We start from the raw sequence: 25,909 nt of genomic DNA, 5'->3' as shown, positions 1-25,909 counted from the left end.
CCAAGACTTGAATGACTCTTTCAAACTGACCATCTATCTAAGGATAAAAAGCAGTACTAAATTGCAGCCTGGTTCCCAACAATCGTTGCAGTTGGTTCTAAAATATTGATCTCTGTATGAGACTTTGGAAGATGGAATTCCATGAAAGTGTACTATCTAAAAGATATAGAGTTTAGCTAACTTTTCTAGTGAATCAGTGGTGTGTACAGGCAGAAAATGAGTTGATTTAGTAAATCAATCCACAATCACCCGAACTTAATTCTTCTTTAATGGACTGAGAGGAAGTCCTGATACAAAGTCCATAATGATTCTATCCCATTTCCATTCTGGTATTTCCAAGGGATACAACTTACCTGAAGGAACTGATGCTTTGCTCTAACTCATTGACAAGTCAAACAAGTTGAAACTTATTTTATGATTTCTCTCTTCATTCCAAGCCACCAATATAGGCTTGTCAAATCTCGATTCATCTTGACACCTTTTGGATAAAGTGATAAGGGTCCTTGATGAACCTCTCTAAGCAATTCTTATATTAAACCGTTCTCAACTGGTACATACATTCTTCTCTTAAACCTTAGTTTACCATCTTTACCCAAACTGAAGCTTGCTACATTATCAAACATCATTCGCTGCTTATACATATCACACTGCTGATCTTTTATCTATTCTTCTAGAACTTGAAAGATAAAATTTGGTTTAACAATTAGCTTTATCAATAATTATCCATCATCGACCATACTTACTCTTGCCCGTAAAGATGTTAATGTTGCCATTTTTTTCTTACTCAAAGCATCAACCACAATATTAGCTTTCCAAGGGCTATACTCTATGGCCAAATCATAATCTTTTAGAAGTTTCATCCAACGTCTTTGCCATAGATTCAAATCTTCTTGCTTCATTAAATACTTCAAGCTCTCGTGATCAAAGAATACACGACACCTTTCCCCGTATAGATAACGTCTCTATAACTTTAATGCCAAAACCACTACTGCCATCTTTAAATCATGGGTTGGATAGTTCCTCTCATGTGGCTTGAGTTGGCGTGATACATACGCCACAACTTTACCCTTCTGCATAAGCACACATCCAAGCCCATTCAAAGATGCATTGGTATAAACAGCATACTCCATGCAAAATTCTGGTTGAGCTAAGACAGGTGCTCAATTAAGACTGTTTTGAACTTTTCAAAACTTTGCTGACAATCATAAATCTATTCAAACTTTTCTTTCTTTTTCAACAAATGAGCGAGAGGAGATGCCAAAATTGCAAAACCTTTCACAAACCTTTTACAGTAGCCTACTAGACCCAAAAAATTACGAACTTCAGTAACATTCTTGGGAAAATTCCATTCAAGCATTACTTTTACCTTACCAGTATCAATTTTAATACATTTAGCAGAAATTAAATGGCCTAAAAAATAAACTTCTCTCAGTCAGAATTCACACTTACTGAACTTGGCATATAACTTATTCTCACATAATATTCTCAGCACAATCATTAAATAATCCTTATCATCAGCTTCATTCTTAGAATAACCTAGAATATCATCCATAAAAACCGCCACAAATTGATCCAAATAGGGCTAAAACACTCTATTCAACAAGTCTATGAAAACTTCAGGTGCATTTGTTAAGCCAAAAGGCATCACTAGGATTTCATTATGGTCATACCTTGATCGAAATGCAGTCTTAGGAACATCATCACCTTTTATCTTCACTTGATAATATCAATGTAGCATCCTGAATAGGGCCTAGTTAGAATGGTGGTTTCGAGACCACAAATCTGACATAAAAATATTTACTTTATGATTATTATGAGGCCTAGAATATGAGTTTATTAATGTGTTAAAGTTTCATGAAGAAATTCTTTGAGTAAGGTGTTCAATTGGAAATTTGGGACTAAATTGAATAAATTGCAAAACTTTAATTCTAGAAGCAATTTGTATGAAATTTCTTTGGGTTATGAATTAGAAGGTCTTGGGGAGCAATTTGACCAAATTCTAAGTTTTTGGACACAAATGGGCTTGCATGGATGGAATTTTAAGGAAAGGGCTTAAGGGCATTTTGGTCATTTGGTATTTTAATGAAATAAAATGGGAAAAATGAACCAAAATCAGCATATTCTCTTCCTTGTCCAGTCAAAACTTCAAGGATTTTCATACCTAGGGTTTTCAAGCTTTCCAAGCACAATAGTAAGGGCTCCCAAGCCCCGTTTTTCATGCTCTTTGTATTTTTGAAATCTCGGTAGCTTGCTCTCTCCATTTCTACCCATATTTCATGCTAGAGTTCATGTTTAAAAATTTACCCATGCATGAATTGCTTGTATTTTGATGGATTATGGAGGAATATGAAAGATGAATGTATATTAAACATCTTTTCCTAGTTGATTTTCATGAAAATCCCTTGTAGGGACTATTTTGCAAAAGATGTAAATGTGTGGTAGAAATGAGAAAATAATGGAAAATGTGAGCTACCATAAGAAGGAAAAGTGTTCGGCTAGGCTTGGGTAAGATAGAAAGTGCATGTGTTTCATTATACGACCCTGGGGACTAAATCGTAAAAACGTGAAAGGTTAGGGGCAAAACAGTCATTTGGACCGGGGGTAGATATTAAACTCGAAATGTATAATGTAGTGTATTAATGTGTAATGACCTAAATTTTACCGATGTCGAAAACGTGTATTTTTGGGTCTTTATTTCGAAAAGTGGATTCGTAAATATTTATTTAAAAATATTTACTAAGTAAAATGAGTGGTTAATTAGATTTTAATTAAGTGAATTTAATTTAATTAAGAATAATTGGATAAAAGGATTAAATTGAATGAAGTGTAAAAGTTTAATTATAGAATAAAGAAAATTAAAGGGACTAAATAAATAAATAAACCAAAAAGAGTGCCAAGTGTATGGCAAAATAAAATACAAGTATAATAAATATAATACACACATTTGTAATACATATATGTATTTGCTTATTATTTAAGTAAATATTAATGTATTTATTATTATTAAATTAATATTATATGATAAATAAATAAAAGTTGACAAATGTATGGTATGTATAGTGACATGTGTGATACTAATATACATACATTTGTAAAATACATGTATATTTACTTATTATATAAGTATATTATTAAATTATATAGTATTATTAAGTAAAAGATATTTATATAATAAATAAATTAGTGAAAGACAAGTGTGATATTATAATGGATACAAATGTTAAAAGAATATTTGTTATTAAATAGATTTTATAACGGATAATTATTAAGTTATTATATTATATATATATAACGGTTTAATGAAAAAAGAAAGAAAAATAATAGAAATAGAAACAAACTAGGCGAAACGAAAAGCGGGGAAAGAAAGAAAGAAAGGAGAAAAGAAAGAAGAAAGGGAAAATTGAAGGTTTGAAGCTTGAGGTTTAAATAGGTATGTCAATTTAGCCCTTTTTACTTAATTTTGATGTTTTAGAAGCTTTGGAACAAGATTTTGATGAAATTAAGTTGATATTTTGAAAGTTACTAAATTTCTAGATAATGTTCATGTTGAGTAAAATGATGAAATAAGGGTTAAATTGATAGAAATTCAAGTTAGAAATGAAATAAGGATTGAATTGTAAAGTAATTCATAAGTTTTATGTTGTAGGGACTAAATTGATGAAATTTTGAAATTAGGAAAATATGCTGGAAATTTAATAGTTAAGTATGAGTTTGGACAAAATTTGAATAGAAATGAAGTATGAATTGAGATAGAAAAAGTAGGTGAATTTAGTTAAGATTAAATTGAAATTAAAGTAGAAATTGAATAGAAATTGTATTAATTAGATATAAATTAATAGTGAATTAACAAATATGAGTTGTTTTAATTCCCATAGCTAACGTTGTCTCTGGAAATCTCGAGTAAGCAAGGAAAAATGGAAAAGACAACGGGAGTTAGCTCGAGAAAATACGGTTTGTATTTCTATAATCCGAACCTAGTTATTAATTGTTATATTTTTTTTATTCAATGCAATTAATAAATGTTGAAGTGAGAATTATTGTGTTTATAATGGAAATGGATTAATTTAGTGTGTGATAAATTTATATTGAATTGATTTATGAATATATATAAATGTTTGAATTGAAATGAATATTGATGTGGAAATTGAATAATAAATATTTGTTCTCTGGAAATATATGTGGTTGGAAGTGTGATAAAATTGATAGAAAATTTTATTATTATGAAATTGAATATTTATTAGTGAAAAGTGAATGGAATTATGTTGAATTGAAAATATATAGTTAATTAATTAAAATATAAATTAATTGAAAACTGAAAAATGAATTAAATACCTATCAACTAGTCGGACTAGTCGGATATAGTTGGCATGCCATAGGATATGGAAGAGTACGGGTTTTGCCGGCTTACTGCTCAAGCAATTATGTGCCGACTACTGTTATTGTTACCGTTACTGTTACCGATTCGGCACTTTATGTGTCGGATATTGTTATCATATCACATTCTCACACTATTTTGAATTTGTTCCGATGAGGTACTCGTGTACCGTAATGTTATTTATATCGCTTTTTGAATTTGTTCCGATGAGGTACTCTGTAATCTTTATCTTATCGTTATCTTGTTACTATTCCGCTTCACCGATGAGGCACTATGTCTGTATTGGTGTGTTGGTTGGATCCGTGTATCCGCTCAGGTCCGAGTCATGTTAATAGGGGTAAATAAAGGAACCGGAAAGATCGATTTATTCTTGAATAATTTAATTGTTATCAGATATCTAATTTTCTTGAATAATTGATCATATCGGATAACCGATCAGTTGATTGATACCGAATAACTGATTATTATTGAATAATTGATTGTTACCGAATAACTGACTATTACTAAATAAATAATTATTCTGATTAACTGATTGTTAATGAATATTACTGATTGATTAATTGCTATTGAAAAATAATAAATGATTTTGAACTTAAATTAGACCAAAATATTGGTTGGAAAGTGAATGTTTGAATACTCATTGAGTTTGAAAAGTTCAATATATATAAACTAATATGTTTTATAATTGTTTAAGTGTTCGGATTATAGAAATACCACTGAGTGTATACTCAGCGTACGGTTTGTTTCCGTGCGCAGGTAAATGCTAGACCGTTGAATCAGCATCCCAGGCCGATCCCAAATTCAATGAGGTAAAGCATGTTGAGTATTGAAAATGGCATGTACTTAGGACATCTTATGAGTGTCATCTAGGTCGTGAAAGTCTTGATGAAATAAGTAAATTATGGTTGTCAATGGTATATAGTATGAAGTTGAAATAATTGATATAGTAAGTGATATATTTAAAAAGATTCATTGGATAGGTTATAAAATGTTTTAGATTGGTAAGATTTGAGCATATTTAAGTGTATTTGGATTGTTTGAATGTTAGCAAATTGTATTGGTTGAAGTTTTAATTTGCAGGGTTAGAAACACTTATTTTAATAAAAGATTATAATTGAACTGTACAGACCGGTAATGCCCTATAATCCTGTTTCGAGGATGGATAAGGGTTAGAGGGTGTTACAATTAGTGGTATCAGAGCTATTTAGGTTTAGCCGATTCTCGGACTAAATCGAGCTCGGAATTGGGCCTAAAGGTACATGCCATAATATAGTCAAAATTGAATCGGGACCGAATTCTGATATATTTGTTTGTCTTTGTTTTATAGTGAAAATGTTAGATGAAAATATTGATAGTATTGATCATGAAATGTATACTAAAAATGAAAAGTCTCGTGAATTAGATAAAAACTAAATTGACAACATTGAGTAATAACTTAATGAGTAATTAATCACTGAGTATCCACTGAGTGTTGAATAATGTAATGATAAAGAAAGAGATAATACATAATTGTTTAGAATTATGACTGATGTTCTACAGTGAATAAAAGAACTGTATCTGCTACGACATCTACCCCTCCTGTTTCTCAATCAGTTCCTGAAGTGCTTCAAGGTACAGAGCTTGACTGAACGGGTAAGTTATCTATTGTTAATACTTCGTAAATATAGTGTGGAAGAATTGAGAATTATAGTTGAAGATGGTCTTGAAAGAACTGAAATCTGGTTAGAGAATATTATCGGGATTGTAAATGAATTGTTTTGTTCACCGATTAAATGTTAGAAAGGTATGATATTTATGTTAAAAAAAATTCAGCTTGCCAGTGGTGGAAAATATTGATTTTTGTTGTGATTAAGAAGGGGTTATTTAGAAATTTTCAGAGATGAGTTCTGAAGGAAATATATATATATATATCAGTCAGAGATTTCTCGATCAGAAACGTACAGAATTCTTGAAGCTTAAACAGGATCATATGATCATAACTATGTATGAAGGGAATTTGTTTGATTGAATAAATATATCAGAGGGTATATTTTGATAGAAACTGTAAGGTACAAATGGTTTGAAGATGGTTTAAATGAAGATATAAATTTGAAGAACGTAGAATAAAGAGTGGAATATATGTTAGATATGATTCTTTTAATTATTATCTTAGTGATTGCTTGAAGAAAGTTGAAAAAAGATATTATTCAAATTTCAAGACTGAGTAACACAGTTGCCAGAGGTAGATTACTCTATAACTCCAGAAATACGAGTGATAATTGAAGCGTGACAAAGGACTTCACTGAAAAATCTGGAGCATGAACATTAGCCACGACATATGTTAACCGTATAAAAGAAGATATTTCCCTGTTAGATGTCATTACAGCATCCATTTAAGATTTGGCTATTGAGTTAGCTGAATTTTTGGTTGAAGTATCAAATTTCCAGGTCAGTATTTATTGATTGATAGAATCTGCATGAACTATCTGATAATGATACTAAGGTACTGTTTTTTGATCGATTTGATGTTATTATTGTTTGATGTGATTTTGAGAATGGAATGGTTAATTCTGCATGATGCTATGGTAAATTATAAGTAGAAGTATATTATACTGCAAAGTTAGGATGATGAAATATTTTGTTTTGAACTAGAGAAGACTGAATGATCTTTTTATTGTGATATTAAACATACCAACACAGGCATATACCGGAAAGGGTCATGGTATTTGCCTTGCTTATGTATTGGATATTAAAGTGTTCAAGTTAAAGTTTAAATTAGTGACAACAATGCTAGAAAATTCTAAAGTGTTTCTGGAAAAGTTACTCAAATTACTGTTGATTGAAGAAGGATTCTGGATGATATGGTTACTACAGAATGATGTGGAAATTGGAATGATTTGATAAACGTCAATAAGATTTCGATTAATTGGAAGTTTCGTTAACTGAAGTATTAGTTCTGGTTCAGTCTGAAATTCGGTAAAGAAAATTTGTAATTTATAAGGACAGTAGTGTTTTGATACAAGAAAGTGAACTAAGGGTTATGTTACGAAAGGTTAGAATCATATGGAAAGAATTATTTGACACTTGATTCGAAAGTGGTAGCTTTTATCTTTGCACTAAAGGATCATAATTTGATAATTGAATATCATCCAGGAAAAGCAAATGGAGTTATGAATACTCAGACTTGGAAGTTTTGCTTTGTGTTATGAGCTATGAACACTCGATTGTCATTACCTGATGATCGCTCAATTCTAGTTGAAATAAAGGTTAAACTTACTTCTCTACAGCAAGTCTGCAAAGTTCAGAAATGTGATAATGAGTTACTGGTTAAATGGGTATAGTGAACAATTGATTTTGATTGAAAATTTCAGATTGAATTTGATGATTGTCTGCTATTTAGAAATAGAAGCTGTATTAAAGAATTTAGAACTTAGACAGAAGAATTTGTATGAAATTTATTACAATACTATATCTATGCATTCTAGAAGAAATAAGATGAACAGTGATTTGAGGTAGATGTGTTGAAGACTGGGAAAGAAAAGCAATACTTTGAAATTGTATATAAATGTTTATATCAGATACAGATACCTTCAGAACTGTTACAGCTAGAAAGGATATCAGAATGGAAATGGGATATAATTTCTATGAGTTTGAACTGGAATTATCTTGATCTTCGAAAAAGAAAGACGGTATTTGAATAATCGTCGAAGGTATGGTAAAGTCTGCAAATTCTATTCAGATATGAATAAATTTCTTACTTAATAATTGTCTAAAATATAGGTTTATGAGATTATCAAATTACATGGTATGGTGGTTTCTATTATTTCTGATTGAGATACGTGGTTTATACTCTAATTATAGAGCAAGTACAAGAAGTTCTGGGTATGTTATAACAGTTTTCAGTACTGTATGAGGTTCTGAATGATTATGAGTGTAAAACTGCATGGAATCTGATTGAATACAGTGAGAAGAAGAATATGCGGAGCTATTTGATTCGTGAAATTGAAGAAAAGTGGAAGTGATTCGAGATAGACTGAAAGTAGTTTTGACAGACAGAAATCATATATAGACTTGAAACATTGGAATATTGAGTATTTTGTTAGTGATATGGTATTTCTTAAAGATTCACCTTGGAAGAAAATTTTAAAGATCAGGTTGAAAGAGAAATTGAGTTCTTGTTTTGTTGGGCTATGTGAAGTTGTAGAAAAGTCGGACCGGTAAAATATTGTTTGGTTTTGCTTCTGAAGTTACAGAAAGTTTATGATAATTTTTCATGATTTGAAGCTCAGAAGATGATATAGATCAGATCTCTTGCATGTTATATCGACAAAGGATATTTAGATTTGATGTAATCTATTGTATGAAAAAAGGTCGGTTGAGATACTAGCCTGAGCGGTAATGTCATAATATTGAGGAAGCAATACGGGAACCGAGAGAACCAGTGAGATCACTGAACCCCCACCTCTCTTTTAGGAAAATTTCGAGGACGAAATTTATTAAGGGGGGAGAATTGTAATGACCTAAATTTTACCGACGTCGAAAAAGTGTATTTTTGGGTATTTATTTCTGAAAAGTGGATTCGTAAATATTTATTTAAAAATATTTACGAAGTAAAATGAGTGGTTAATTAGAGTTTAATTAAGTGAATTTAATTTAATTAAGAATAATTGGATAAAAGGATTAAATTGAATGAAGTGTGAAAGTTTAATTATAGAATAAAGAAAATTAAAAGGACTAAATAAATAAATAAATCAAAAAGAGTGCTAAGTGTATGGAAAAATAAAATACAAGTATAATAAATATAATACACACATTTGTAATACATATATGTATTTGCTTATTATTTAAGTAAATATTAATGTATTTATTATTATTAAATTAATATTATATGATAAATAAATAAAAGTTGACAAATGTATGGTATGTATAGTGACATGTGTGATACTAATATACATACATTTGTAAAATACATGTCTATTTACTTATTATATAAGTATATTATTAAATTATATATTATTATTAAGTAAAAGATATTTATATAATAAATAGATTAGTGAAAGACAAGTGTGATATTATAATAGATACAAATGTTAAAAGAATATTTGTTATTAAATAGATTTTTATAACGGATAATTATTAAGTTATTATATTATATATATATAACGGTTTAATGAAAAAAAGAAAGAAAAATAATAGAAATAGAAACAAACTAGGCGAAACGAAAAGCAGGGAAAGAAAGAAAGAAAGGAGAAAAGAAAGAAGAAAGGGAAAATTGAAGGTTTGAAGCTTGAGGTTTAAATAGGTATGTCAATTTAGCCCTTTTTACTTAATTTTGATGTTTTAGAAGCTTTGGAACAAGATTTTGATGAAATTAAGTTGATATTTTGAAAGTTACTAAATTTCTAGATAATGTTCATGTTAAGTAAAATGATGAAATAATGGTTAAATTGATAGAAATTCAAGTTAGACATGAAACAAGGATTGAATTGTAAAGTAATTCATAAGTTTTATGTTGTAGGGACTAAATTGATGAAATTTTGAAATTAGGAAAATATGCTGGAAATTTAATAGTTAAGTATGAGTTTGGACAAAATTTGAATAGAAATGAAGTATGAATTGAGATAGAAAAAGTAAGTGAATTTAGTTAAGATTAAATTCAAATTAAAGTAGAAATTGAATAGAAATTGTATTAATTAGATATAAATTAATAGTGAATTAACAAATATGAGTTGTTTTAATTCCCATAGCTAACATTGTCTCTGGAAATCTCGACTAAGCAAGGAAAAATGGCAAAGACAACGGGAGTTAGCTCGAGAAAATACGGTTTGTATTTCTATAATCCGAACCTAGTTATTAATTGTTATATTTTTTATTCAATGCAATTAATAAATGTTGAAGTGAGAATTATTGTGTTTATAATGGAAATGGATTAATTTAGTATGTGATAAATTTATATTGAATTGATTTATGAATATATATAAATGTTTGAATTGAAATGAATATTGATGTGGAAATTGAATAATAAATATTTGTTCTCTCGAAATATATGTAGTTGGAAGTGTGATAAAATTGATAGAAAATTTTATTATTATGAAATTGAATATTTATTAGTGAAAAGTGAATGGAATTATGTTGAATTGAAAATATATAGTTAATTAATTAAAATATAAATTAATTGAAAACTAAAAAATGAATTAAATACCCTATTAACTAGTCGGACTAGTCGGATATAGTTGGCATGCCATAGGATATGGAAGAGTACGGGTTTTGCCGGCTTACTGATCAAGCACTTATGTGCCGACTACTGTTATTGTTACCGTTACTGTTACCGATTCGGCACTTTATGTGTCGGATATTGTTATCATATCATATTCATTATCGCTTTTGAATTTGTTCCGATGAGGTACTCGTGTACCGTAATGTTATCATTCTCGCTTCAATTTGTTCCGATGAGGTACTCGTGTACCATACTTTATCTTTATCTTTATCAGCATCGTTTAAACTTCACCGATGAGGCACTATGTGCTGTACTGGTGTGTTGGTTGGATCCGTGTATACATCTAGGTCCGAGTCATGTTAATAGGGGTAAATAAAGGAACTGGAAAGATCGACTGTTACTGAATAATTTAATTGTTACTGTATATCTGATTTTTACTGAATAATTGACTGTTACTGGATAACCGTTCAGTTGATTGCTACCGAATAACTGATTATTATTGAATAATTGATTGTTACCGAATAACTGACTATTACTAAATAAATAATTGATCTGATTGACTGATCGTTAATGAATATTACTGATTGATTAATTGCTATTGAAAAATAATAAATGATTTTGAATTTAAATTAGACCAAAACATTGGTTGGAAAGTGAATGTTTGAATACTCATTGAGTTTGAAAAGTTCAATATATATAAATTAATATGTTTTATAATTGTTTAAGTGTTCGGATTATAGAAATACTACTGAGTGTATACTCAGCGTACGGTTTGTTTCCATGTGCAGGTTAAAGCTAGACCGTTGAATCAGCATCCCAGGCCGATCCCGAATTCAATGAGGTAAAGCATGTTGAGTGTTGGAAATGACATGTACCTAGGACGTCTTATGAGAGTCATCTAGGTCGTGAAAGTCTTGATGAAATAAGTAAATTATGGTTGTCAATGGTATATAGTATGAAGTTGAAATAATTGATATAGTAAGTGATATATTTAAAAAGATTCATTGGATAGGTTATAAAATGCTTTAGATTGGTAAGATTTGAGCATATTTAAGTGTATTTGGATTGTTTGAATGTTACCAAATTGTATTGGTTGAAGTTTTAATTTGCAGGGTTAGAAACATTTATTTCGATAAAAGATTATAATTGAACTGTACAGACCGATAATGCCCTGATCTGAGACAGCGGAGATGGTTAGAATTAATTAAGGATTATGATCTGATTATCGACTATCACCTGGGAAAGGCGAATATGGTCACCGATGCATTGAGTAGAAAATCCCTGTATGCTTTGAGAGCCATGGATACTAGTTTGACATTGCTTGATGATGGTTCAGTTCTGGCCGAACTAGAGTCTAGGCCAACATTTCTGCAGGAAATTCATGATGCTCAGCTTAATGATGATGACTTGCAAGCAAAAAGAGCTCAATGTGATTCTGGTGTTGAGTCAGATTTCTGAATTAGTCTTGATAGATGTTTAATGTTTAGAGATAGAGTTTGTGTACCCAAAGACAATGAACTTATTCGGAAGATTTTGCAAGAAGCACATAACAGTGGTTTGTCTGTTCACCTGGGAAGTACCAAGATGTACAACGATTTAAAGAAGATGTATTGGTGGAACGGAATGAAAAGAGATGTTTCTGAATTTCTATCGAAATGCTTGGTATGTCAGCAAGTTAAAGCTGAACATTAAGTGTCTTCAGGTTTGTTACAGCTTGTAATGGTCCCCGAATGGAAGTTACCATGGACTTCGTGCCGGGATTACCTTTAACTCCGAAAAAGAAAGATGTCATATGGGTTATAGTGGACAAATTGACAAAGTCGGATCATTTCATCCCGGTAAGGATGAATTATTCTCTTGATAGATTGGTTGATATGTACATTTCTGAGATAGTAAGATTGCAAGGAGTACCACTGTCGATTATTTCGGACAGAGACCCGAGGTTCACTTCGAGATTCTGGAAGAAGTTACAAGAAGCCTTGGGTACAAAGTTGAGCTTTAGCATAGTCTTTCACCCTCAGACTGATGGCCAATCTGAGTGGATGATTCAGATTCTCGAGGACATTGCGTTATTGGATCCTCAAATTTCAGGGTAGCTAGGAAAATACCTGCCATTGGTAGAATTTGCCTCTAACAATAGTTTCTAAACAAGTTTAAAGACGGCGCCTTATGAGGCTTTGTATGGCAGGAAGTGCCAAACTTCATTGTACTGGATAGAACTCAAGGAAAATCAGATTCATAGAGTTAATCTGATTAAAGAAACTGAAGAAAAAGTTAAAGTGTTACGAGATTGTTTAAAAGCGGCATCAGATAGGCAAAAGTCTTATGCTGATCTGAAAAGAAAGGAAATTGAGTTTCAAGTTGGAGATAAAGTATTCTTGAAAGTATCTCCATGGAAAAAGGTATTGAGATTTGGTCAGAAAGGTAAACTGACTCCATGATTTATTGGACCGTACGAGATAACTGAAAGAGTTGGACCGTTAGCCTATCGTTTGGCGTTGGCATCCGAACTAGAAAAGATTCATGACGTGTTCCATGTATCCATGTTAAGAAGATACTGATCAAACCCCCTCTCATGTAATTTCACCGACTGAGATTGAAATTCAACAGACATGACTTATGGAGAGGAACCGATTAAGATATTGGCTCGTGAAGTTAAACAGTTGAGAAATAAAGATGTGGCTCTAGTAAAATTTTTATGCCAACGACATGGTGTAGAAGACGCTACATGGGAGCCGGAAGAAACCATGAGAAGTCATTATCCGAATCTGTTTTCTGGTAAGACTTTCGAGGACAAAAGTCCCTAAGGGGGAGAAATGTAACATCCTAAAATAGGGCCTAGAATATGAGTATATGCATGTGTTAAAGTTTCATGAAGAAATTCTTTGAGTAAGGTGTACAATTGAAAATTTGGGACTAAATTGAATAAATTGCAAAACTTGAATTCTAGAAGAAATTTGTATGAAATTGCTTTGGGTTATGAATTAGAAGGTCTTGGAGAGCAATTTGACCAAATTCTAAGTTTTTGGACAAAAATGGGCTTGCATGGATCGAATTTTAAGGAGAGGGCTTAAGGGCATTTTGGTCATTTGGTATTTTAATGAAATAAATTGGGAAAAATGAACCAAAATCAGCCCATTCTCTTCCTTGTCTAGCTGAAACTTCAAGGGTTTCCATAGCTAGGGTTTTCAAGCTTTCCAAGCTCAGTAATAAGTGCTCCCAAGCCCTTATTTTCGTGCTCTTTGTATTTTTGAAATCCCGGTAGCTTGCTCTCTCCATTTCTACCCAAATTTCATGCTAGGGTTCATGTTTAAAAATTTACCCATGCATGACTTGCTTTTATTTTGATGGATTATGGAGGAATATGAAAGATGAATGTGTATTAAACATCTTTTCCTAGTTGATTTTCATGAAAAACCCTTGTAGGGACTATTTTACAAAAGATGTAAAAGTGTGGTAGAAATGAGAAAATAATGTAAATGTGTTTCATTATACGAGCCTAGGGACTAAATCGTAAAAATATGAAAGGTTAGGGGCAAAACGGTCATTTGGACCAGGATAGATATTAAACTCGAAATGTATAATATAGTGTATTAATGAGTTAAATTTTTTTGTTATAGACCTCGAAGAACAAACTTCGGAGGTCGATCGAGGTAAACGCGAGGTTTCAGAATAACCGAAACACAACTCCGAAAGGAATACCAGGTAAGTTCGGATAACTTAAAGTAAACCCCTAATACGCATAATTGAATAATTTATGAATGCATGATGATTGCATCTATTATTAGCTTGAAATATCATAGAAATGCATATTTGATGGTAACATGTGAAAAATGTATCGGATGAGGTTGAAAAAGGGAATTCGATGGATAAACCCTCATTGATATCTGTAAAGAGATCTTGCATGTGTTGCAGTAAGGATTTAGCCCGAACAGATAATCCGTGATCTTAAGTATAAAAAGGATCTAACCCAGACGGGTGTTCCTTGAATGATCATGCCTCCCGAAGAATATGTGTACATTATGGATTTATCCCAAACGAGTAATCCGATTAGGGTCGAATTTAGCTCGGATCGTAATTCGATCGAGCTCATTAAGGGTGTTTGTCGTTATAAGGATTTAGCTCGACCGGTAATCCCGACATCACCTTATGAGTTCATGATATAGGGATTTAGCTTGACCGGTAATCCCGCCATGAGATGTGAGGTTCGCGGGAGTGCATATATGTGAAATGATCATTCATAAGAATTGACAGATAATGGGTATTCCATCAAGATTTCCTAGAAACTCAACGAGATTAATATGATGTATGTCAATAAGATGATGAATGATGAGCTCATCTGCATAAATTACATGATGCTTTGTTACGTAACTAACTCATTGATTGAGTGCATGTGATAGGGAATCGTTTCATAATTGATGATTTCATGATTTAAATATGGATGACGCTAATTACTCGGTAAGTTACTTTTCAGTTATTCGAGCTTACTAAGTATATAAATGCTTACCCCTCCCATTTTCCCTATCTCATAGAGCTCGAGGACTCGAAAGGATTGGAAGACGATTGGAGAGTCAACACACTATCAACTAGACAAGCTTTGCTAAAAAGACTTTGTTTGTTTTGTTCAATGGCATGTATAGTTTTTTTGAGTATTTTGTTATATGTGTCTTTTTATTTGCCAAATGAAGGCATGTACGAATATGTTTATCTCTTTGTATATGGTCACGGAAATTGGCTTAGTTGAAGTAGGCTATGACCTACGAATTTATACATGGTTTTATTTACAAGTGATGGGTCGTTACCAATTGGCAATGAGTCACATGAACGAGCCAATTTCGGATGAATTAAAGTGACATGGGAACCCATAAACACTAAGTGGGAAATAACCTATCATGTATGAAACCAATGATATGAGGTTTCCATACATCTAGTTTAATTAAGATTATTTACAAGTGTATAATTGTGTTTTACTTTAAATTTGGTAACCACTAAGCAGAAGTGTTAGAAGGCGTGGCTAAAGGCTTGGGAAATAGCCTATTAGAGTCCATATGGTTAGACACACGGGCATGTTTCTAGGCCGTGTGTGACACACGGTTCCCTCCCATTGGGGTATGCTATGGCCGTGTGTCCCCTGCATTTAAAATTTTAGTTCAAAATTGTACACGGGTAGGCCACATGGGCGTGCACCATGGCCGTGTTAAAAAGACAGTGTAGTCAACGGGCAGGCAAAACGGGCGTGTGCCATGGCCTTGTTGATAAGTCAGTGTTGCCCACGGCTGAAGGGCATGGGCGTTCCCCAAGTCACACGGGCATGTGAGTCCACAAGACCCACCTACACGGGCGTGTGACACTTTATGATAAGGAAAAATTTCTTAAGGAGCCCAAGGTTTATCGAACGTACCCGAATTTTTCCTACACTGCCTCTAGGTATGTTATAGGCCTCGGAGGCCTATATAAGGACGAGTTGTTCATGGATGAAAAGCTTAAAATTTGAGTAAAACTTGGTGACCCAATTTGGTACATTTCAAAATGTAATGTCCTGGTAATGCCTCGAACCCTATCCCGGCATCGGGTACGTGTGAGGGGTGTTACAATCAATATCACATATCAATCTTAGAGAAAATCATAGCCCCATACAACTTATCAAAGAAATGTTCAATCCGTGGCAAAGGATATTAATTCTTCATAGCTACCTTAATCAACTGGCTATAATCAATGCATAGGTGTAGTGTTTCATCTTTCTTCTTCACAAACAAGATTGGAGCACCTCGTGGTGAAACACTTACGTAAATAAATCTCATGTCTAATAGATCTTGCAATTGTGCTTTCAACACTTTCAGGTCTAACGTTCCATTCTATAAGGAGCATAAGAAATAGGCATTGTACTAGGCTCCAATTCAATTGAAAACTCCACTTCTCTATCAGGTAGCATCCTTGGAAGCTCTCTTAGGAACGCATTTGAGAAGACCTTTACAACTGGAACTTGACTGATATATTTTCTTGACTCAGATGAATCCATAATGTATGCCAAATAAGCTTCTGCACCCTTAACTAAAAATTTTCTGGCAGATACAATAGAAATTATCCTATTCGCCAAACCATTCTGTATGTCGGGCAGTAATACCTCATTACCTTCAGCAGTCAACAAACACACACCTCTAGCACAAAAATCTACCACAACATTATGTCTAGTCAACCAGTCTAATAAAAAAATAACATCAAACTCATTGAAACTCAATAGTAATTAATCCGCCAAGAATGTGTACTTGTCAAATACCAACGGACAATTCTTTATCATCTTATTAGCCATAGTACTCTAACCCAAAAGATTAATCACTAAAAAATTCATTTCAGAATACACAATCTCAAGACACAGACCCTCTACAACCTTACTACATATATAAGAATAATTTTTTCTAGATCTATCAATGCATAAATACTATTTTCGAGAAAAGAAAATTTACCTGTTATAACTTCTAGTATATCAGCATTTTCTTTTTTCTTCATTATCTATGCTTGGGCGGATACTCCAAAGCTTGGCTTAGTAAAACTTTTCCTTGGTTTTCCCTGTACTAACCCAGACTTTGTTGCTACTTTGGTCCTGGTCTCTTGTTGAAACTTCTGAGGCCCACGAACAGACTGATTTTTACTTACTTCTACCCTGAAGGGATAATCCTTAACTAGATGATCCTTGGATCAATATCCAAAATATGCTCTAGAATGTCTCCAACATTCTCCTCCATGATTTCTCCCACAGTGCTCATAGATAGAAATTCTTATTATTCTAGTTTCCCCCAAAGCTTGCCATCGAACAGTCGGTCTACTATTCCCATACACCTGAAACTCATATGTTTTGATTCCCTTATTGATGATGAAAAAGTCTGATCTCTAGGCTTCTTGAAATTTGTTGGAGGTGGAGGGCTAGCCATTCCATGTTTCATTATTTCTTTTTCAAAGTTCCTACCCCTATCTCAAATAATTGTTTCCATTTTTTAAGCTTTGGTTGTCATGGCTTCTAAAATTTTACATTCAGAAGTTTCTACCAAAGTACTAATTTCATCTCTCAGGCATCTTTCAAACTTGTCACGAGTCTATTTTTCTAACTAAAACATTTTATTGGCATAACAATTGAGTCTAACAAACTCTTGTTCATATTCAATTACAAACATCTTTCTCTGTTTAAAGTACATAAATTCCTTCTTCATCTACTCCATATACATGTGGTTCACATATCTTTTTATGAATTTCTCCAAAAAAACTCCAAATCAATCATTTCTTTAGGGATCACACTAGTCAATTTTCCTACCATTGATCTCCTTCCACAAAAAAGATTGTGAATAGAAGACTATATTATGGTGTGCACTTCAGTTCTTTAATCACTCTACATACTCGGGCTAACCACTATTCAGCCACAATGGGATCATTACCCTTGTCATGTAAAAATTCCTTAACACCTCTGTTATGAATTCCTTTATAAGATCTTCTTTGATGGAGTTACAGCTAGTACAGGTGGTGCTGGGCGTACCACTTCTGGTTGGTGTTGCTTAGCTTGTTGAGGTTAGGGTGCTTAAGTATTCCCCATAAATTGATCAAAAATTTGGGTCATCATTGTCAAGAAGACGTTTCAAAAAGCGTTCTCAGCAGCAACACCCAAATTGGTTGTGGGAGTTTGCTTTTGAACATAAGGTACATGACTTTCAATTTCTTCCCCAATTGTTTCTCTATATCCCTCAGACATTATTATCAACATTACAAGAAAATTTAGATTAGCTCACTACACAAAGACTAAGCTAGATGTGTATCATACATGATGGAGTGTGGCATAACCTTTGATTTTCTGAGATTCAACTCAACCTTGTCTCTGATACCAAAATTCTAACACGTCATACCTGACCCGATAATTGGATTTGAGTATGAGTGTCATAGCATAAAATCAAACTAATTCTTATACAAATCATTCAATGAAAGTGAAATCTTACAAAAATTTACAAATTTAAAAGTATAAAACATATTATGAGCTTTTACTTTATAAAGATTACTATAACGCCCAGTTTTGGTGGGTCCTAGAAATGGGTGAGTAGAATGAGAGAAATTTGTGAGATGCAATCCTATAGAGAAATCTGTGAGATGCAGTCCTATTCGCTCTGCTGATACTTTTGGCACATAGGTCGGGTACAAATTTGACGTTAGAGTATGATGTAATGATTATTCTCTGAGTGTGTTAAGTTGTAAAGAAGAAGGGATTAATAAGAGTATTAAAGATTTTTGGGTGAATTGGGTTATCACCAAAGGTATTGTATGCCCAGTTTATTGAGTTATTATGCTAGTTACATTCTAACGAGGAAGTTAAGAAGGGTCAAAGGGATGAACCTAAACTTTTAAAAATATTGGATTTCCATTTACAGTTGTAGACTATTTATAAAAGCAGGTTTGAAAGTTTGAGACACGTGTCAAGTTCCAATAAGGGCTTCAGTTATTTTTATAGATATTTGAATTAGAAAAGGGACTTTTTCTTCTACCTTCATCAATAAGTATTGTTACCTGAACCTTAAAAAACTTACAATATTTCTTTCTCCTTCAAGCTGGAGTTGTAGATCTATATCTTCACCATTGATTACTCCATGTCAAGTAGTTGTTGTTATTTTTTGCAATGGAAGCCTGGTTCTAGTGCAGTAAGTGAGAATCAGGTGAGTCTTTAAGTTGACTCTTGCATGTATACTATTATAAGATACTTTGTGGAAATTGATTGAACTATGAAACAAAAGCTAAAAAAGTTCAGTAAGAATGTTTGCTGGGAATAACATTTATAGTTTTTATGAAATCTGGTAGTTTAAGTATGTGATAGGCATCCTGATGTTGAAGCATTTTTGTATTGGTACATTTGGAAAATATTGGAAGAGATGTGAATTAGTTAGAGGGTAAGTTAATGCATTATAGCATTGAGTCCCAAATGGTGTCAATGCATGAAGAGTTTGTTAAATGAGTTTATGTTTGTTCATCGCAATGGAGTTTGCAAAGGTCCATCAGGACTAAAAGCACAATCTCTTATATGAATCTTGAAGGAAAAGTCCATAGCCATAGCACCTTCTGAAAGGAACTAAAGGATGGTGATTACCCGATGGGGTTCTCTGCGTGTCCTAGGACGATGATGGGTACACCTCACATAACGTGAGTTTAGGCAAATCCATATTGTAGACACATCAAGAAAATAGTAGCCTTTGTGGTAGATCATGAAATAGTAGCTTATGTGGTGAAATATGAAAAATAGCCTTTATGGCGAATCATGAAAGAGTAGCCTTTATGGAAAAATATGAAAGAGTACCCTTTGTGGTGAAATATGAAGGGATAACCTCTGTAGTGAACCCTACAAGTATAGCCTTCGTGGCGTACTCCGAATCAACTACCCTGAGGCATGTCTTAATAGGACTCTTAATGAAAAGCTTGAAAGATGTTTTTGTAGTGTTTCACAGTAAGGTCTTCATGGCGTATCTAATGAGTTTCCTTAGTGGCGCATTAATGGACTACATGGTAAAGTATTTTATAATACTAAAACTTAGTTGGAATTAGTGAGTTGCAAAGAAAGATAAGTAGCGAGTCAGTAATTAAAGTGTAATCTAAATAAAAATTTAAGAATTGTATGTTTGAAAGTGGTATTTGTCATCTATGCATGATTCCATTCTTGAGTTGTGATGAAACGATGGCGTAGAGATAAGCATGTAAGAGTAAGGATGTTTTGGTTGTATTAATCTTTGGAAAAATATAAAGATTTAAAAAGGTTCAGAAGGAAGGACATCAGTGATGTGTTAAAGAATTCAAAGGGAAAGAAATGACTTCCGAGCAAGGTATGATAGCTATGGTGTGCAAAGAAAAGGGAAATAAGAATGGCAATCACCAAAGGCAAGATAAAGGATGAGAACATCAAGATCGGCTTTTAATTTATTAATGATTGTGTGCAATTATCCCATAGGTATCTACAATACTCACTAAATTCTAGTGAACTTATCTATGTTTTCCTTCAATCAGCTAGCCTAAGAAGTAAAACTTAACAGAATAAGTTCATATTAACTTAGTGAGTTCCAAATAGAAATCATACATATCATTACTTACAACACAACTGAACCTTTCAAATTGACTTACACATTATTATATTCATAGTACACCCAATGGCATTTACAGAACACAGCCAGACTTAGTAAGCCAATTTACTTAACACATGGGCATATATTGTACGATAACTTAACACAACCTAGAGAACCTATCTTCATGCCAACCACGTACCTAGAATTCAGAGTCAAAAACATATTATACAGTGTCATTCACATACATGCTCTTCCTTAACTCCTTATATCATTCTCATTCAGAATAGCATGTTTTATCGTGATCTGCCAGTCTGGTTTGTAATATAGTCTCCCTACAAGAGGCTACACAAACATATCTCCTCTTCTCCATTACCACAGGTCATATCTTATATATTATAAACAGATGGTAGTGGTTTAAGCATGAAGGATGGTACTTACTTCATAACAAAGACTGACTAAAATCAAACTGACAACATTGGACAACATTATCCACACATATATCCTTCATGCATCTCTAAAGAAGGTTACTTACCTTACACAAGTTATATAACAATGAAATTTAGAATACATGGAAATAAGAAGGAACTCCCTAGAAACTCTAGCATAAATCTATAAAGCAAGTCCTTTGTCTTTATCGTTTGGACCCTCATTAGCTTCTTGAGCTAAAAGAAAGATACTTCTACACATTAGATCATCAATCTATCAAACCTTAACATGCATACAAGAATCGATAATACTTAATCAAGAACCAGGAAGCTTCCTTCCTCACACACCATTCTAACATTTATGCATGCAGTACGAAAAACACATAAATGACTTCAATAATAGCCTAAGGGTTCATCAGTAATTACTAGGGAGTGAGTACTAACGTTGGTGCTAGCTAAAATACTACGAACCTTTACTTCGATGAAGTACTTCTAGACTTAGGTTTTTTAGAGATTTACAGAGGAACTAAAAAAAGATGTAAAAGTGTTTCAAAAAGACCACCTCTATTCTTATATACTTAAGCAACGGAGACAAGAATTAGTGGAAAAATCATATAATTCCATTAATACTCTTGATACTTGTGATTAAGCACACTTAACAAGTTTTAAGTCTTATCATATACAGCAGTCTAGTTTATTTCTAACTAAATCTCAACTTGACTAACCAAATCATCATACTCTAAAGTAATAAACAAATCTAAACAATTACGAATTTAACAACTTCACCCAAAGCATCTGGGGTAGGCAGATACTCAACAGAATGCCAAACCTTAGAGCTTGCCAAAATTAGAAGTTCACCAAATCGCAAATTACAAAAAAATTCTATACTTAGCCAGGACAATTACTTTACATACATAAATCTTGTAATATCCTAAATTAGGGCTTAATTGGAATAGTGGTTTCGTGACCACAAATCTGAGATAGAAATAATTATTTTGATGAATATGATATGATTGCATGATTGTGTGAAAATTTCGGGATGAAATTCTATGCCTAAAATGTTTAAATTGAAAGTAGGGACTAAATCGAATAAGTTGCAAAATTTGCATTCTAGAAGTTTTTAGTATGAAATTGCATTGAAATATTAATTAGGAGGTCTTAAATAGAAATTTGACCAATTTCTAAGTCTATGGACAAAAATTGGACATGGATGAAATTTTTGGAAAGTTTAGTAGTAAGGGCATTTTGGTCATTTAGTTATTAAAATGAATTAAAAACAAAATTAAAAGCCAATTTTTGTCCATCTTCTTCATTAGGCCGAAATTTCAAGGGTTCTCCATAGTTAGAGTTTGTTTCAAGCTTCCAAGCTCCATAGTAAGTGATTCCAAGCCCCGTTTTTAATGTTCTTTACGTTTTTTGAATCTCGGTAGCTCAATTAAGCTTATGTTAGCAATAATTCAACCTAGGGTTTATATTTGGAAAAATACCCATAGGTAAAATTTGTGTATTTTAATGTTTTATGATAGAATATGGGGTTTTAAATTATGTTAGACAACTTGTGCTACTTGGTTTTGAGTGAAAACGAGTAAAAGGGCTTAATTGGCAAAAATACCTAATAGTCACAAGTATATGTTAGAGTAAGAATTTGATGTTGCCATAGAAGGGAAAAATGATCAGCATGTTATAAAACATAAGAATAACGAATAAAGTTTAATTCCCGAGCCTAGGGGCAAAAGTGTAATTATGCAAAAGTTTAGGGGAAAAAGTGTAATTTTTCCAAAGTTAGTATTAAATGCTGTTTTGATGAATGTATGTATTAAATAAGATTAATTTGGCATTATAGATCAAGAGAAACGAGATTCATGTCGCGATCGAGGAAAAGAAAAGATTGTGGACTAAATTGCAAAATCTTTATATTTTGGTACCAAGGTAAGCTCATGTGTAAATAATGTAGCATAAATGTTATTTTTAAGTTATTAATGTTAATTATATGATATGCTGATTTTTAATCGTGAAATATTATGCTTTGTGGTTAATATTGAGTAATATGCAAATTATGTTTACTACTTGATAAATATGAATTGCTACCGAGTATTGGTTCTGATATGCCATGGAAGACGGCAAATGTGAGATCGAGGGAAAAAACTCATTTGAACCTTAGGAATAGATTAGGATACAAGTGACATGTCACTAGGATGGTTGAGCATCCGAACTCGTTGAGTTGAGTCCGAGTTCACTTATGGATGTGAATGTCCGAACTCGTTGAGTTGAGTCCGAGTTCGTGAAATGTAACTAGGCATCCGAACTCGTTGAGTTGAGTCCGAGTTCACTTATGGATGCGAATGCCCGAGCTCGTTGAGTTGAGTCCGAGTTCACTTAGGGGCGGGTTACATGATTTCTTGATTACATATGAGGCACTTATGTGCAAATTATCCGTGTATCCGAGTTGTATTCCGATGTGTTCAACGGGTGAAATTTCTAGTGAGATGGAAGAACACTTAAGATGCAAGCGACGTTTTGGTAAGTGTTGTGAAATGGACACTTTGGATAGGTATGTTCTTAACCCTCGGGTTGAAAATAGATACAACAACAATAAGGTGGTAAGATGATGAATGATGTTTAGAAATGTGATATATGTTTTGGTGATACCATGCTAAAGTTGTTTGGTATATTTGTATTGTTATGTTACTTGTTATTTACATATGAACTTACTAAGCATTTATGCTTACTCCCTCCTCTTTATTTACTGTAGTTTTGAACAAGCCAGCTCGGGAATCGGGACGGGTCGAAGGTTCAATCACACTATCCAAAGGACTTTCATCTGGGTAAATGGCTTGTAAAACTTAAGTATGGCATGTATAGCAATATACTTATTTTGTGTAAATAATTTTATGATATGGCCATGATTGGTTGAGAAAATATTTGATATTGATAAGTCATGGTGATGGTTAAATTTAGATCATGTTTGATATCATGGAAGTTTAATAGGTTATCTAGTTCATAACAACTCATGAAAAGATGAAATTTGCCTTAAAATAGAATATTGCTGCAGCAATGACATGAATTTGAAAAATCACTAAAAATAGTATAAATGGAATTAAATGATGAGAAAGTTATGAAATTTAAGCTTAATGAGTCTATTTTCATATGGATTAAAAAAACAGGCATATAAATTATACTTTATGAGATATTTGAAACCTTGTGAAATAGGGCCAGAGTGATTTCTGGATCCTCTGTTCTATCTTTAAAAATTCATAATAAATTGTAAAAAAATAATTAGAAGTCATTATTTATATGTAAAGATTCCTTGTTGAGTCTAGTTTTAAGATAAATAAACCTCGTAGTCATTTAAATTCTGTATAGAGATATATCTGATTCGTAATACATAGAGGTCAGAGCAGTTGAACCCTAAAATAGGGGAGACTTTAACTAAAAAACTGTACTAATTGGCCAAGCAAAAAATTTTAGAAAACAATTAGTAAATATATATATGAGTCTAGATTTAGGGAAAATTTACGGATCTTGATTTCAAGTTTCATAACTCGAGATATGATTTTTCTTGTAACTGTGACACGGGTAGCTAGAAAGCTGTGAATGTAGAAACAAATGATTTGAAGTTCTTAATTTGATAAATTATGTTCGGTAACGGGCGACGGTTTCGGGCATGGGGGCATTACAAATCTATCCTTAATTTACCATCCATATGTCACAATAACTGAATATTAAGACTTCGTCAAGGAAGCTGTTATAGTGTTTCTGTGATATCCCGAATTAAGGCCTAATCGGAATAGTGGTTTCAGAACCATAAATCCAAGATAGAAATAATTATTTTATGATTATTTTGAGGTCTATGATATGATTGCATGATTGTGTGAAAATTTCGTGAAGAAATTCTATGCATAAATTGCTTAATTTGAAGTTGTGGACTAAATTGAATAAGTTACAAAGCTTGCATTCTAGAAGTTTTTAGTATGAAATTGCTTTGAAATATTAATTAGGAGGTCTTAAATAGCAATTTGACCAATTTCTAAGTTTATAGACAAAAATTGGACATGGATGGAATTTTTGAAAGTTTAGTAAGGAAGGGCATTTTGGTCATTTGAATATTAAATGAAATAAAATGGGAAAAATAACACAAAAATGATCATCTTCTCCATAAGTTGCTGCCAAATTTTGCTCTCCACCATAGCTAGGGTTTCAATACTTTTAAGCCTTGATTGTAAGTGATTTCTATGCCCGTTTTTAATGTTCTTTACATTTTTGAAATCCTCATAGCTCGGTTTAACTATTTCTACCTATGGATGATATGTATGAATTTTGATGTTTTATGGTAGAATATGAAGTTTGAGATTGTGTTAAACAACTTTTGCTAAGTGATTTTTCGTAAAAACGAGTAAAATGACACAATCAGTAAAAATACCTAATATTCATAAGTACATGTTAGAGTGTGAATTTGATGTTGCTATAGAAGGGAAAAATGATCAGCATGTCATAAAATATAATAAAATAGGATGAGGTTTAATTTACGAGCCTTGGGGCAAAAGTGTAAATATGTGAAAGTTTAGGGGCAAAATGGTAATTTTATGAAAGTTCGTATTAAGGGTTGTTTTGATGAATGTGTGTATTAAATAAATTAATTTGGTATTATAGATCAAGAGAAAAGATATTCGAGTCGAGATCGAAGGAAAAATAAAGTTTACGAGGAATAGGCTCGACTATTCTCATTTTGTATCGAGGTAAGTTCAAATGTAAATATTGTAATATAACCATTATTTTAAATCATTTAATGCTATTTATACAATATTATGATTGCTATCATGCAATTCTATGCTTT

The sequence above is a fragment of the Gossypium arboreum genome, chromosome 13 (genome assembly GCF_025698485.1).
Source record: "Gossypium arboreum isolate Shixiya-1 chromosome 13, ASM2569848v2, whole genome shotgun sequence".
NCBI lineage: Eukaryota > Viridiplantae > Streptophyta > Magnoliopsida > Malvales > Malvaceae > Gossypium > Gossypium arboreum.
Note: the sequence above shows the minus strand (reverse complement) of the source record.